The sequence below is a fragment of the Triplophysa dalaica genome, chromosome 6 (genome assembly GCF_015846415.1).
Source record: "Triplophysa dalaica isolate WHDGS20190420 chromosome 6, ASM1584641v1, whole genome shotgun sequence".
NCBI lineage: Eukaryota > Metazoa > Chordata > Actinopteri > Cypriniformes > Nemacheilidae > Triplophysa > Triplophysa dalaica.
Window position 1 is genome coordinate 23,033,918 of NC_079547.1, and position 13,338 is coordinate 23,047,255.

Here is a 13,338-nt window from a genome sequence, read left to right on the forward strand (position 1 = left end):
ATTACAAATATAATTTTATATCTTCTGACATAATGTACAGTTTTATCAATTGCGTTACTTGTATTGTAAATTCTAAATAGGATTTTCATTAACAAATAAAGAGCGACTAAAATGACCTTTCAGGAAGAGTAATACCTTTTTATATATTATTGCTATTGATTGTACTCAGGATTTTTCTATTCCCTTCTTGTTTAATGTTCATGTTGTTTCCTGTGGTCTTCAATAAAAATAAATATGCAGAAAGTATGTAAGCTCCATGTTTATTTATTATTTATTTGTCAAATACTATAGCCAGAAATTTGAAATCGCAAAGTTACGCAAACTACGGGTCTTCACATATGAGCTGAATCTTTTTTTTAATTTACATTTTTTGTTTTACGTCATTTCCAGTTTTTACCACCTGAAGGCAGTGTTTCATACTGAAATAAAATGTTGATTTGTGGTTAAAAATCACATGGATGGTGAGGATACCAGGAAATGTGTCAGCAATAAGCATAGGTTTTGATACACTGTTGTACACTTTTGATATCTCTTGAATGTACAATTCAAAGAAGTACGAAGTAGTCATAAAAAAGTGTGAAAACTGTAACTTTTTAAGACATCAGATGCATACCTTTTTTATTGATGCACTTAACCTTGCATTAACAATCAAATGTTTGCATTATGCTGACATATATATATATATATATATATATATATATATATATATATATGTATATATATATACAGTATACTGCATATATATATATATATATATATATATATATTAATATGCATATATAATTTTTACATAACATGGCATAGGTATGAATCCCTTAAATACTGATCAAAACCAGCTTCCTGAGAATCTAAAATAAACCAGTTTTTGATTTATCACACATTTTAGGTCACTCCATAATTCCCATACTTCTGCTTGCGTTTGATGCCAGACTCTTACTTTAAAATAAGCTGCCCTGAGACCCTACCCCTGCTCAACTAGCCTCTGTAACTTAGATGTGTGCATGTTTGGGTCACCGTACAAAGATATTTATTACAACTGAAACTGAATTTATTGCAGAATATCGGCCATTTATAACACAACTTTTAAACTGCCTCCTGCCCACGCTACATAAAGAACCATGAATTACTGCCAAAGAACAACAGCCAACCCCACAGGAACAGCATTTGAAGCCTCGTGTGATGTGTAGGTGAACAGTTGGGAGTTCAACCATAGAATAATAGATCCAAGATAACAGATCATTTTGGAATAAAAAGCAGATCCTTAAATATAAAATAACATATAAAGTAATAAAACAGTCAGAATTGCAGAATGCAGAATGAGAAAAGACAGAAATAAATTGAGGGTTTACATAATAAATACATGAGCAGATAACTACAGAAAGTGTATATCGTATATAAAGGTTCGATAGAGGAAACTCAGCAGTAGGCAAGGTTGGAGCCATAAAGCAAAGAAAATTCGTCTTCTTGACCGCATCTGGACAGTAACAAAAAAGAGAGATTGTGACCAAGAGTAACTAGCAGGATTACACAAAAAGAGCAGCTGTGTAACCCAAATCCCCTTTTGTAAACTAAGACACTGTATTTCCTTAATCTGGAGAGTAAATCAGACATTCTGCATATATGATCGCTTCCAGTGGGTAGAGAGGACAAGCAGAGCTTTGCGAGAGTAAGTCACCTTGAAATGGACCTCTAAGATGAAAAGATGAACAAACATTTAGCTTTCAAGAATTCATGGAATCAAAAGAAAGTGACTTATAGTCCATGTCAGCCTTGAAGTTATTCAAATGCTGTTGTACTCCCTAAAATGAACATTTAGCATAAAACTAACCTTTTCCATTTCAACCGTACAGTCTCTATCCTGGAATTTTTTACTTTGCCAGCACACCTGTGTGAACTTGGAGGGAGTGACTTTATGTATCTACTTGAAATGACCGTGGGACCAGTAAGATAAAACGTATGTGCAGGGTTGCCAGATCCACAGACTCCCGGCAGAACTTGTAAAATAGGTATTTTCGGTTTATGACTGAGATTGTAATATTTTAAGTTTTACTATTTGGAAAGAGGTCAAATTTTTTACACAGATCTGGGAACATGTGTCCATTTAAAGTTATTCGTTTTGTATTTTTACAATTAAGGTTCTCGTCCAAATTCAATTGTTTGTTTAATTAAGCAAAACAAAACATTTTTACAATGCATTCTTCAGTTTCTCGCTCGTGTCTCTCTTCTCTTTTTCTCCTATTCCATCAGACAACTAAGTAAGCACACATATGCGGTGTGATATTCGCCACTCTGCTTTATCTTCACCTCCTCTTTTGAACCAATCACAGCGGCTGTCCTCTCTCTCCCTCTCACACACACACACACAGACCCCGGCAGCCACATTCATCATGTTGCTCTGGCCCATTTATCACGGCCCCCTGAGCCCCCACGGTTCTCCTAGACACAGGCATGGGGTTAGCAAACATCTCCTGGAATTTAGGGCTGTGGTTGGTTTTTTAATGTTTTACAGCGAGCCTCTCGGAGTTCACAATTCCCCACAGCGTGGAAGGAGAGGACGGATGTGTGCGTATCGAGAATGATGTGTGCTCAGGCTTCAAGTGCAGAAAGTCTAACAGACTGTTTACAGTTTCATACCACGTTTCACGGAGTGATGACATTTATTTACCCTTGAGTGAAGAGGAATCCCTTTGATTGGGGTTGACCTGAAGGCCCGAAAGAGTGGCAGGGCCTAGTGCGGCCCCATATGCACTCAGTTGACCTGTCGCTTAACATGTCACTAAAGGAGAGTTGAGCTATTAGCAAAAGCCGCAGACACAGAAAGAGATACGATCCATATGTGTGGCAATAAATAATGCAGGTTTGTCTTAAAAATATCCTCCCTTTAATGAATGTACTAGATTTACACAACCATTTCAGCAGAACAATATATAGGCTATTAGAAAATTATTGGGATACAATTTAGTAATCTTCATACAAAAATATTTAATCCTTGAGTCACAGATAACAAAGATATGTTTTAGAAACGTTTTCCATTAAGGATTTTTTTTCTAAATGTTTTCAAACATTCAGATACAAGTTTTTTATGCCAACATTTTTAAACCTTTTAAAAAAAACATTAATACTGACATACAACGTTGATACAATGCTCTTGCAACGTTACCGCAAGAACTCTGAGAAATCTTAAAGACAATGTTAGCCAAAGTTTTGGGCACATTCCTTTAAAATATGACCTATAACATGCTTTTTCTCTCAGAACATAAATAACCTTAACATTTGCTTCTGTTTATTGACACATCAGCGCATCTGAGATTTGTTTATGCGGCCAAAAAACAGTTCTAAGTCATTCTGCCGCTAACGTGAGGCTACGCTCAGCCACCCGCCGTGGCCACCTGTCATCCAGAGCCTGCGAGTGAAGCGCGGAGGACCATGGACATGTGTTCCTTAAACATTCCTTTCACATCGCTCATAAATCACCATTACCCCGCCACTCAGCTCCACCAGCTGGATCTCCCCGTCGGACGCGGGGGTTGGATGGGCTTCTACGCTTAGATTGCAAGCGAGAAACAGTCTATGGTGAAGTTATTTACAGTGGATTTCAATGGATCTTTGGTGCGCTTGGGTCTTTTTTTATAAAATTTGAGACATGTGTTTATGTCTCTGCAGATGTTTTGACCTTGCCTATTTAGACAGATTGACATGCAAAAGGTTAAAGGTGATTGATGACATGGGCTCGGAGATGAATCATGTTTCCTTAAGCAGCGAAACTCGACACACCTGCCACAATTCATGAATCATCTTTAAATGATCAGCGTGACAGAAAGGAAGATATTTTGAAGAATGTTGGTAACAGAAAAACCGGTGCCACACATTGGCTTGCATTGGTTTTGTGTCCGTACAATACAGACGAATGCGTACAGGCGTTGTTTGGTTACCAACATTCTTCAAAATATTTTATTTTGTTTTCTGCAGAAGAAAGAATCTCATACAGGTTTGAAATGACAAGAGGGCGTGTAAATTATGACAATAAATGTAGGTGAATCCCTTTTGAAGCAAAAGTTCATTCATGTATGAAAATTGTCTCATAATATATTCACCCTCATGCCATTACAGATACATTTTCATTCCTTTAGTTAAAATGCCGTCATGTTATTTTTCTTATATATATTATAATGTGTCATGTGACTAGCCAATGAGATTTGAACCTTATCGATGTGGCGACATAATTTAATTTACAGCGCTGATACTGTATATGTTAAGATTAAAACACAACCTATCAATCTCTAAATAAATCTCTAAAAAAATGTCTTTATTAACCCATTATTAACCCATTCAAGCTTTTTAATTACTTTAATGATGGATGTGCATTCTGCAGCTTCAACAATTTGGATCTCATATAAAAAAATGACAGTATTGTTGTATACAATTATTTGTCCGTGTTCAAGAAAAAATCTATCAATTTGTCTGCGTATTTGTATAAGTAGATACTGTAACTCTTGATAAATGTGTAACTTCTAAACATATGACAATCAGCTGTGTCTTCAGATAGAGTAAATCTTAAACAATCTCCACTTATTTTAAAATACACATGTGTGGATGTTTGTTAGACCCTGTTATTTTATTTGGTTTAGACCAATGGTCTTGAGCACTGGTTGGGCAACACTTTAGGGGACTTCTGCTCTTCCACCGGCACTCTCTCTATTCTTCAAAACCCCAGCAATAAAATCCTCAGAACCGTTGCTTTTCTTTGCCTGTCATAGGCGATTAGGTTTGATTAAACATCAATTACTCTTTAATGAGCTACCCTAGATATTTCAGTGGGAGCCTCTGTTTCTGACATGCGCTGCGTCCCATAGGCTCTCTACGAGGGTCAACGAGATCAAATATCAATGTGAAATTCCTCATCGCTGAGCTACCTGGTCTGTCTATTATTGGTTCACATGCCACAAAGAAAGGCAAGAGTGGCATGATTATCTAGGTGTTACAGACTTTATGGAATCTGAAGGCCATAGGTTCAGTGCACAAAGAATGTGAGGTTGTGCTTGTGAGAAACAACCATCACAGGTGAGATGTCAATAATATCTCAATTATTTCTCCTATAGATGTCAATGATAGCATGTTGATGGAAATTTACTTAAGTCGCCTGCAGATGTTTCTCCTGAGAAAAAGCAGAAATTTCACCTCAGAAGGTGTGCATTAGTGTTTCAGAAGATACCTCAACAGTGTCACAAACTGAGTATTAAATATTATTTTAATATCTCAGTAAACTCAAACATTTCTTACCCAAATCCAGATTATCTCCCAGAAATTATAGTTAAAACATAATTTTTACAAGTTGATACTTGATCTAAATTGATACTTAAATGAAACAATGAAACAACTGAGAACTCCACCAAATCTCTTGAGCTACGAAAGAGCAATAACATTTTATTCTAATAGTTCATAATGAACAGTATAATATGAAAGATATCAAAATTTTGTAGATTTTGCAGCAGATTGCCAGTAATTTACTGTAGATTTACATTTACTTAATTTACTGGCAATAGTTTGTTCAAAGATACATTAAAATTAAACAAGTCATTATCTTTACAGCGAAAGCATTCTGGGAACCAAAATTAGAAGAAAAAACTGAAAACGGTTGATGAGGATTTCTGGTTCCCAGAATGCTTTGCATGAGGCTGTTATTTTATAGTTTTTTCTGTCAAGATAAAGACTTGTTATTATTTAATATTCATTTATCTTTGAGCAAACTGTTGCCAATAAATTAGATAAATATAAATACAGTCAGTTACTGGCAACTAGCTGCATAACTACAGCAAAATGTTTTCTACAGTAATTGTATTATTTCAATAAATTGTATAGAATTTCAATAAATTGCTGTAAAATAACAATTAAAATTGATGAGCTGTATAGAAAAACCCAGCCAAAACATCGTACACTGTTGTCACCACAAATCCTATCACATGTGAATCTGTTGTCTGTTCACAATTTCTGCAGATAAGGGCATGCATGTTCAGCTAATCTCTCCACGTTGGTATCTTTGTAAGAAAGAGAGAGAGAGAGAGAGAGAGAGAGAAGTATATGATGAAAGATTGAACAGGTCATCAGGGTAAGATCCTTGATGTTGATGTGTTTCATAGAGAAATAAAATAAACTTTTATCATATCATCAATCAACACTGAAGATCAAAGAATCAAAACAACACACGGCCCATACTTCATTTAGCACACACATGGCGCTCTTTAGAAAGACAAGTCAAGCAGCAAGTGCAACTGAGTGATCATCTAACTGATAAACCTATATCTTCTCTTACCGCCATACATGAATGTTGCATTGAAGGGGTACATAATGTGCGCTCTTGTGCGCATGCATGCATGTCTGAATTCCTCTCTAACAAGAGGGGGCTCAGAATAAGACATTCAGGTTTCTTGCCAAACTCAACAGATGTTACACGAGGTGCAGCGGTATGTGTGAAACGTTTGGGATTATCACAATTTACAGTGCTGCTTGTTTTTATGATCCACCTGAAATTGTCTCATAGATTGATATAGTTATAAAACTTCACCAAAGCGATCCAAGCCACAGGAGTTTAGCAGACTTTGGTTACATCGGAAACCACTTTTGAAAACGGTATTCTAGTATTCTAGTTATCATAAAAGGTAATTCTATAATAGTGATAAAAATCTACTGTATATTATCCACCAATTATGCAGTAAAAACGTGGAAAGAAGTGAACTATTTTTACATTAGTATATTTTTCATCTGTACTGTCTGTAGCTTACTTTAGAGTGTTTTCTTCATTACATTATAAATCATGATACAAAACTTACTCCATTTTATAAATACATGTCAATTTTTCTACTTAAAAAACTCTAAGTTAACACTTTACATTAAGGTTCCCTTTATAAAGCATTTGTAAATGTGTTCATTAATGATTAATAAGTCATTCACAAATGCATTATGAAGCATTTATAACTGCGTAAATAAAAACCTGCCAAATAGTGAGCCATTTTTAACTCACATGTTATAAATGCTTAATAAATGTATTTATTAATTATTTATTTGCTAAATAAGCTGTCAGACTGGAGATTGTAGGGTCTTATTTTGATTTTTCTTATTATTGTATATTATATTTTTCTTATTATTGTACATAAATGGACATGAATCCTATTAAGGCACACTAAAATGTATGACTTAATTTTTTTTTTTGAAGTTTTCACTTTTCTTTAATGTGCACTGGGCAGTCAATACTTCTAAATCGCAGAGATGGTCACAAATACATCAAAATGTATTAAGTTACAAATTTCAAATACTTACTCAATACAAAATACTGCTGTGAAAAACATATTCAATTAAAATTCAAGTTACTTGCACCTTAAGACATTCATAATCAGATCAGGTACGTAACATGGTTTGAGAAGTGACATAAGATATGAAATATACAACAATAAGAAAAACATAACATAACATAACACTACAGTCTCATGTCTGACAGCCTATTTTGCAAACAACCCCAAGATAACAATGAATCTGCTTTCAAGTAAAAAATAATAATAAATACATTTATTAAGCATTTACATTTATTCATTGGGCAATTAGGAGAGCATATAAACATTGTGTCAACATGCTAAACAGGTGTACAAGGCCATGCAAATAGGAGGATTAAAGCAGGATTAAGCATAGAAGAGAATGAAGGATGTGTAGTTCGTTTGGAGGCTGGCAGTTCATTCCAACAAAGGGAAACATTCATAACAATAATAAGAAAAACCAATATAAGACCCTACAGTGTCCAGTCTAACTGCCTATTTAGCAAATGAATAATGAATAAATACATTTATTAAGCATTTATAACATGTGAGTTAAAATGGCTCACTATTTTTTAGGTATTTTGTTACAATCCCTCTTTTAAATTATGCAGTTATAACTGCTTTATAATGCATTTCTAAATCACTTATTTATCATTAATGACAGATTTATAAATGGTTTATGAATGGAACCTTAAGTGTTACCAACTCTTAAATTGTAATTAAAAAAAAATGATGTACCTGAAGGGATAGTTCACCAAAAGAAAAACAAGAAAAGTAATGTCGTTCAAAACATGTATGACTTTCTGCCTTCTGTGGAACACAGACAAAGATATTTAGAGAAAGGTCAGGTTTTGTGTCCATTCAACGGAAGTCAATGGGATCCGATGACGTTAGGTTATCGACATTCTTCAAAATATCTTCTTTTGTGTTCTGCAGAAGAAAGAAAGTCATATAGGCCTGAATGAAAAGAGGGTGAGCAAATAATGAAGGAATTTAGATTTTCTGTAAACTATCCCTTTAAGTTTTAATGTAAAACAGCAAAAAAATTGTTTATGAAATGTAGTGGAGCAAAAATTTGGATCCTTTAGAATAAACTGAAGCAAAATTTTCCTTAGTAAAAACAATATGATAAAGTACGGATAAATGTAGAGTATGTACTTGAGTAGAGTAAAAATACTTCACTACTCGCCACCTCGGCTGATAGCTGATTAAACGTGTGTGTAGAATGTGTGACGCTTGCATAAAGAGACTATAGAGCTGATGAATTAATGTCAAAATATGTATAATATGTATGTAAAAATAAATACTTGAATTAAAAGAGGAAAAAACACTCTTTAAAAACTCTTTTATTTTATTTTTCTATGACACTTTGATTGAGTTGTTTGATGTTTTTCATCAGCAGCACTTCTCTTTGATTAAGGTCTCTCTCAAGAGAAGCGTGCGTGTGTGCGTGCAAACATCTGCTGGTGAGATGGATTTCTGTGCTAGAGTAATTAAAACAGATTTCTGAGTGTTTCGGGAAGGGAAATATCAGGCACACGTTCTCTCACGCACATATTCAGATATAAATAAACTCCAGTAATTACATAAATATCGCTCTTCTTGCTGAACGTCTTGCACTTTGGCATTAGTAGTTTTAATTGATTTGTGTGCATAAAATATTCTTTTTATCATAATCGCTGATTTAACAACCAGTCTGCAGACTGTTGTGGTTCTACTCTATTTAACTCTAAGAGGAAGACACCATTAGCTGGGGACTCTCTCACCGCTCCACTGACCTCGGAAACTTCTGAATTTTATGGCTGATTTCAACAGTAGAATTCAGTGCTCTTGAACTGATCTTGGCTCTGGGGTCACGAGTTCTAGAGTTTGCTCTCTTCGAGTTACCCGCAGACTCAAGACCCCTTTCTAAACAATCAGGCATGTAGGCAAACCTTAGAGAATGCTGGGAAATGGAGAATAGAGGGTCATGAGCATGTGTGGATCAGTCACCTGTGGGTCGTCTCCAGAAGGCTCTTTATTCCAGGACCTTCTACAAGTCCTCCCTTCCCCCCAAATCTCATACTTCTCTTGACCTGCATAGAGCCTGTCTGATCCGTGTCCAGCTCCCTGAGTTATTAGAAGAGCTGTACCGCTCTTATGAGTATGAACGGAGACTGACAGCATGATTATTAACAAAATGTAAAAGTATGACCAGGGCCGTCGCAAAATTAAAAGGCTTGGATGGGACACTAGATAGTCAGATAGATAGGTAGACAGAGACAGACAAACAGATTCAGAGAGACAGACAGATAGGTAAAGACAGAGAGAGACAGAGAGAGAGACAGATAAGCAGACATACTGGTCCAGAGCGACAGACAGACAGATTCAGAGAGACAGACAGATATGTAAAGACAGAGAGACAGACAGGTAAAGACAGAGCGAGAGAGACAGACAGGTCCAGAGAGACACACAGATAGGTTAAGACAGAGAGAGACGGAGAGAGACAGACAGAAAGACAGGGAGAGACAGAGAGAGAGAGAGAGAGAGAGAGAGAGAGAGACAAACAGACAGACAGAGAGGGAATGACAGAGACAGAAAAAGAGAGAGAGACAGACAGAAAGACAGGGAGAGAGAGAGAGAGAGAGACGAACAGACAGGCAGAGAGGAAACGACGGAGAGAGACAGAGAGAGAGAAAAAGACAGACAGATGGATAAGTAAGGACAGAGAGATACGGAGACGGAGAGAGAGAGAGAGAGAGAGAGAGAAAGAAAGAAAGAAAAAGAGACAGACAGACAGACAGACAGGTCCAGAGAGACAGACCAAAAGGTCAAGACAGAGAGAGACAGAGAGAGAGAGACAGACAGACAGATAAGTGAGGACAGAGAGAGAGACAGACAGATCCACAGAGACAGACAGACGGATAAGAAAGGACAGAGAGAGAGATAGACAGATCCAGAGAGACAGACAGACAGATAAATAAGGACAGAGAGAGAGACAGACAGGTCCAGAGAGACAGACCGAAAGGTCAAGACAGAGAGAGACAGATAGAGAGAGACTGACAGACAAATAAGTAAGGACAGAGAGAGAGACAGACAGATCCAGAGAGACAGACAGATAGGTAAAGAGATCATCATCAAATCAATGTACATAAATAACACATTTGCAGTTAAAATCGGCAACAAACACACAGACTCCGCTAGAGTACACCACTCACATTTTTGTCAATATTTTATTTTATCTTTTCATGTGACAACACTGAAGAAATGACACTTTGTTACAGTATAAAGTAGTGAATGTACAGCTTGTATAACAGTGTAAATTTCATGTCCCCTCAAAATAACTCAACACACAGCCATTAATGACTAAACCGCTGGCAACAAAAGTGAGTACACCCCTAAGTGAAAATGTCCAAAGATCAAGAAAGATACACACAGATATAAAGAGAGAAAGAGAGAGATACACATAGGCAAACAGATGAGGTTCCTCCTGTCAAACACACAGTTCAGGTCCCACAATGACTATTGACTCTATCGCTCCTCTTTCCTCCATCTTAAAGTATTTCGTGGCTACATGCATGACCCAACATGAGCAACTCTCATTTCACTTCTTCATGCAATGCTGTTTTATGATTCTTCCTTCAACCATTTCCAAGAGGGGAAGTCCACACAGAAGAGGTAAACCAATCCAACAAGGGAAGCCTTTCTTTGAATGGATCCCTAAATCTTAAATGTAATTCAATTCCCACAAACTCTCCGTCCCGTGTCGTTGCAGAACATCCCCGTGGTAAATACACGATTGTAAATAAAAATGAGTCACATGCTACTACACCCAGTTGTTATTTCAATACAGCGCTGAGAATTGTGAACCGAATGTTGTCGTAAATTGACAGAGGAGCAAGATAAAAACGGTACAGATGGAAGTTTGTCACTTTTAAATAAATAAAAACAGAAAGAAATTATTTTTCTGAATGATTGACTGAATGAAAACTACTTTGTTTATAATATTATAATATTGTCTACAGTATTCAGTATTTTATATACATATTATAAAAATGTATTCTTAAGGTATTTGCACATACAGTCCGAATTTTCGTATGAGTTTTAAAACATTTTGGCGCTCGTTTGTATCTTTAAAAATCCTTCAAAAATTTTGGACGCATATTTCAGATTCTATGTGCAATGGGCTTTACTCTTGCTGCAAAACGTATAGAATTTTGGTTTTTAAATTAATAATAAAAATAGTGTCACAATGATAATGATGCAGATTAAAAATGAACAAAAAAGCCAGCTGATAAATAATTAGTACGATTCCTGAAGATGCATACCTAATAAAAATACAATAAATGTACAGGGTGTTGACATTTCTTTTATAAAAGCTTCATGCTTAATGGCACATAATAACATGCTTCTTTGAAAATAGGAGGGGTGTGACCAAAGTCACGACTTCATATTTTGCCAAGCACCTGTTGGCAGGTATGAGAGTGGCTTTATACCTGTTGCTGCAGGATTCCAAAACGTACCGTGACCACCCAACCTCTTCATCTACCTCCCATCTGCAGTCTTTTCAAACCGCGATTTTTATAGTTCTCAAATGATCCCTGGAAGTTTCCAAACAGCATGCGAGCTGGAGTTAGGTGTGGACTTTTAAAGGAACAGTTCAACCCGAAAGAAAATTCTGTCTTCATTTATTCACCCTCATGTTATTCAAAACATGTATCTGACTCTTTCTTCTGTGGAACACAAAATAAGATATTTTAAGAAATGGTTGAGTGTCCGTAGAGTCAATTGGGGTCCCAAGTTGTTTGGTCACCATTATAAAAATATCTTCTTTTGTGTTCTAAAGAAGAAAGAAAGTCATACAGGGTTGCAAAGAACCTTATAAAATCTGTATAACATGAATTATACTGTAGAACATACAGTGTTGGCCGCAGCTGTCAGTTTCAGAAATTGTGTGCATGCATGCAGTCTATTTACAGTTTGATTATCTTGTCACAGACCTCACAGTGGTGGAGTAAAACTGTTGTTGTACCCCCGCTGGGGTTACAAATGTAGAGTAATATCTTTGGCATCAGAATCTTCAGAGCTCATGTTACAGGTCATAAAGAACTGCTTCATTCTGTCTCTCTGAACAAGTGCTCGGAAGGGAATCCAACATGTCAACAACACATCTCCCTTAACCGACAGCACACTTCACAATCACACATCCTAGTTTGCTTCCTATTCTCTTCCCATTCTAAATCGTGTTTGAAAAGAATGAGTGTGGTTCAAATAGCACATAGCACATAGCATGCAGAGTGCACATAGCATGATACTAAACATTAAATTAAAGCGCTTTCTGCTTGAGCGTTAAATCAGTATGTTTTATAAAGTATGGGTGAAGTAAGCATACATCAAAACATACATTATCTGCCTATGTTTTCATGTGTCACGTACATTTGTTTAGCTATGAGCTACTAATAACAACCGTGAAATAATTTACTCTGGTGTTGTTTAAAAGTCCAGTGTGTAATTCTTTTGGTGGATCTATTGACAGAAATGCTAATTAAAATACATGAGTAAGTGTTCAGAGATGTGTAAAGACCTTACATAATGAAGCGTTATTTTTTTATTACCTTAGAATGAGCTATTTCTGACCCTAACGCTAAACTTATTTCACATTAACATAACATTATCTGCACTAGTTTTAATCTTTTAAAAATGACGATAGAGATCTAAGCCAACTCTCAAATGTTTGTCATGGAATGTTTTTTATAATGTAAATGTGAACATGACAAAACTAAACTTGCTCTGGACTAGTTTAGATAACGGTTGTCTGGGGAAAAGTTAATTGGTTAAACCTAGAATACAGTGTTAAATTGATGTCGTATGGAGATACGAAGTCTGTTTCGAGGTATTTATTAACACACTGAGCTGAGTTAAGGTTGGGTGAGTCGGTCACAGATCATTGCACGGTAAAGTGTTGAAAGTGAGATGCTTTGGATATCGAGCCACACTCATGTCCCGATCTGCTACCAGACGAGAGAAATGCAAACTTCAGAGGCGTCTAATCTTC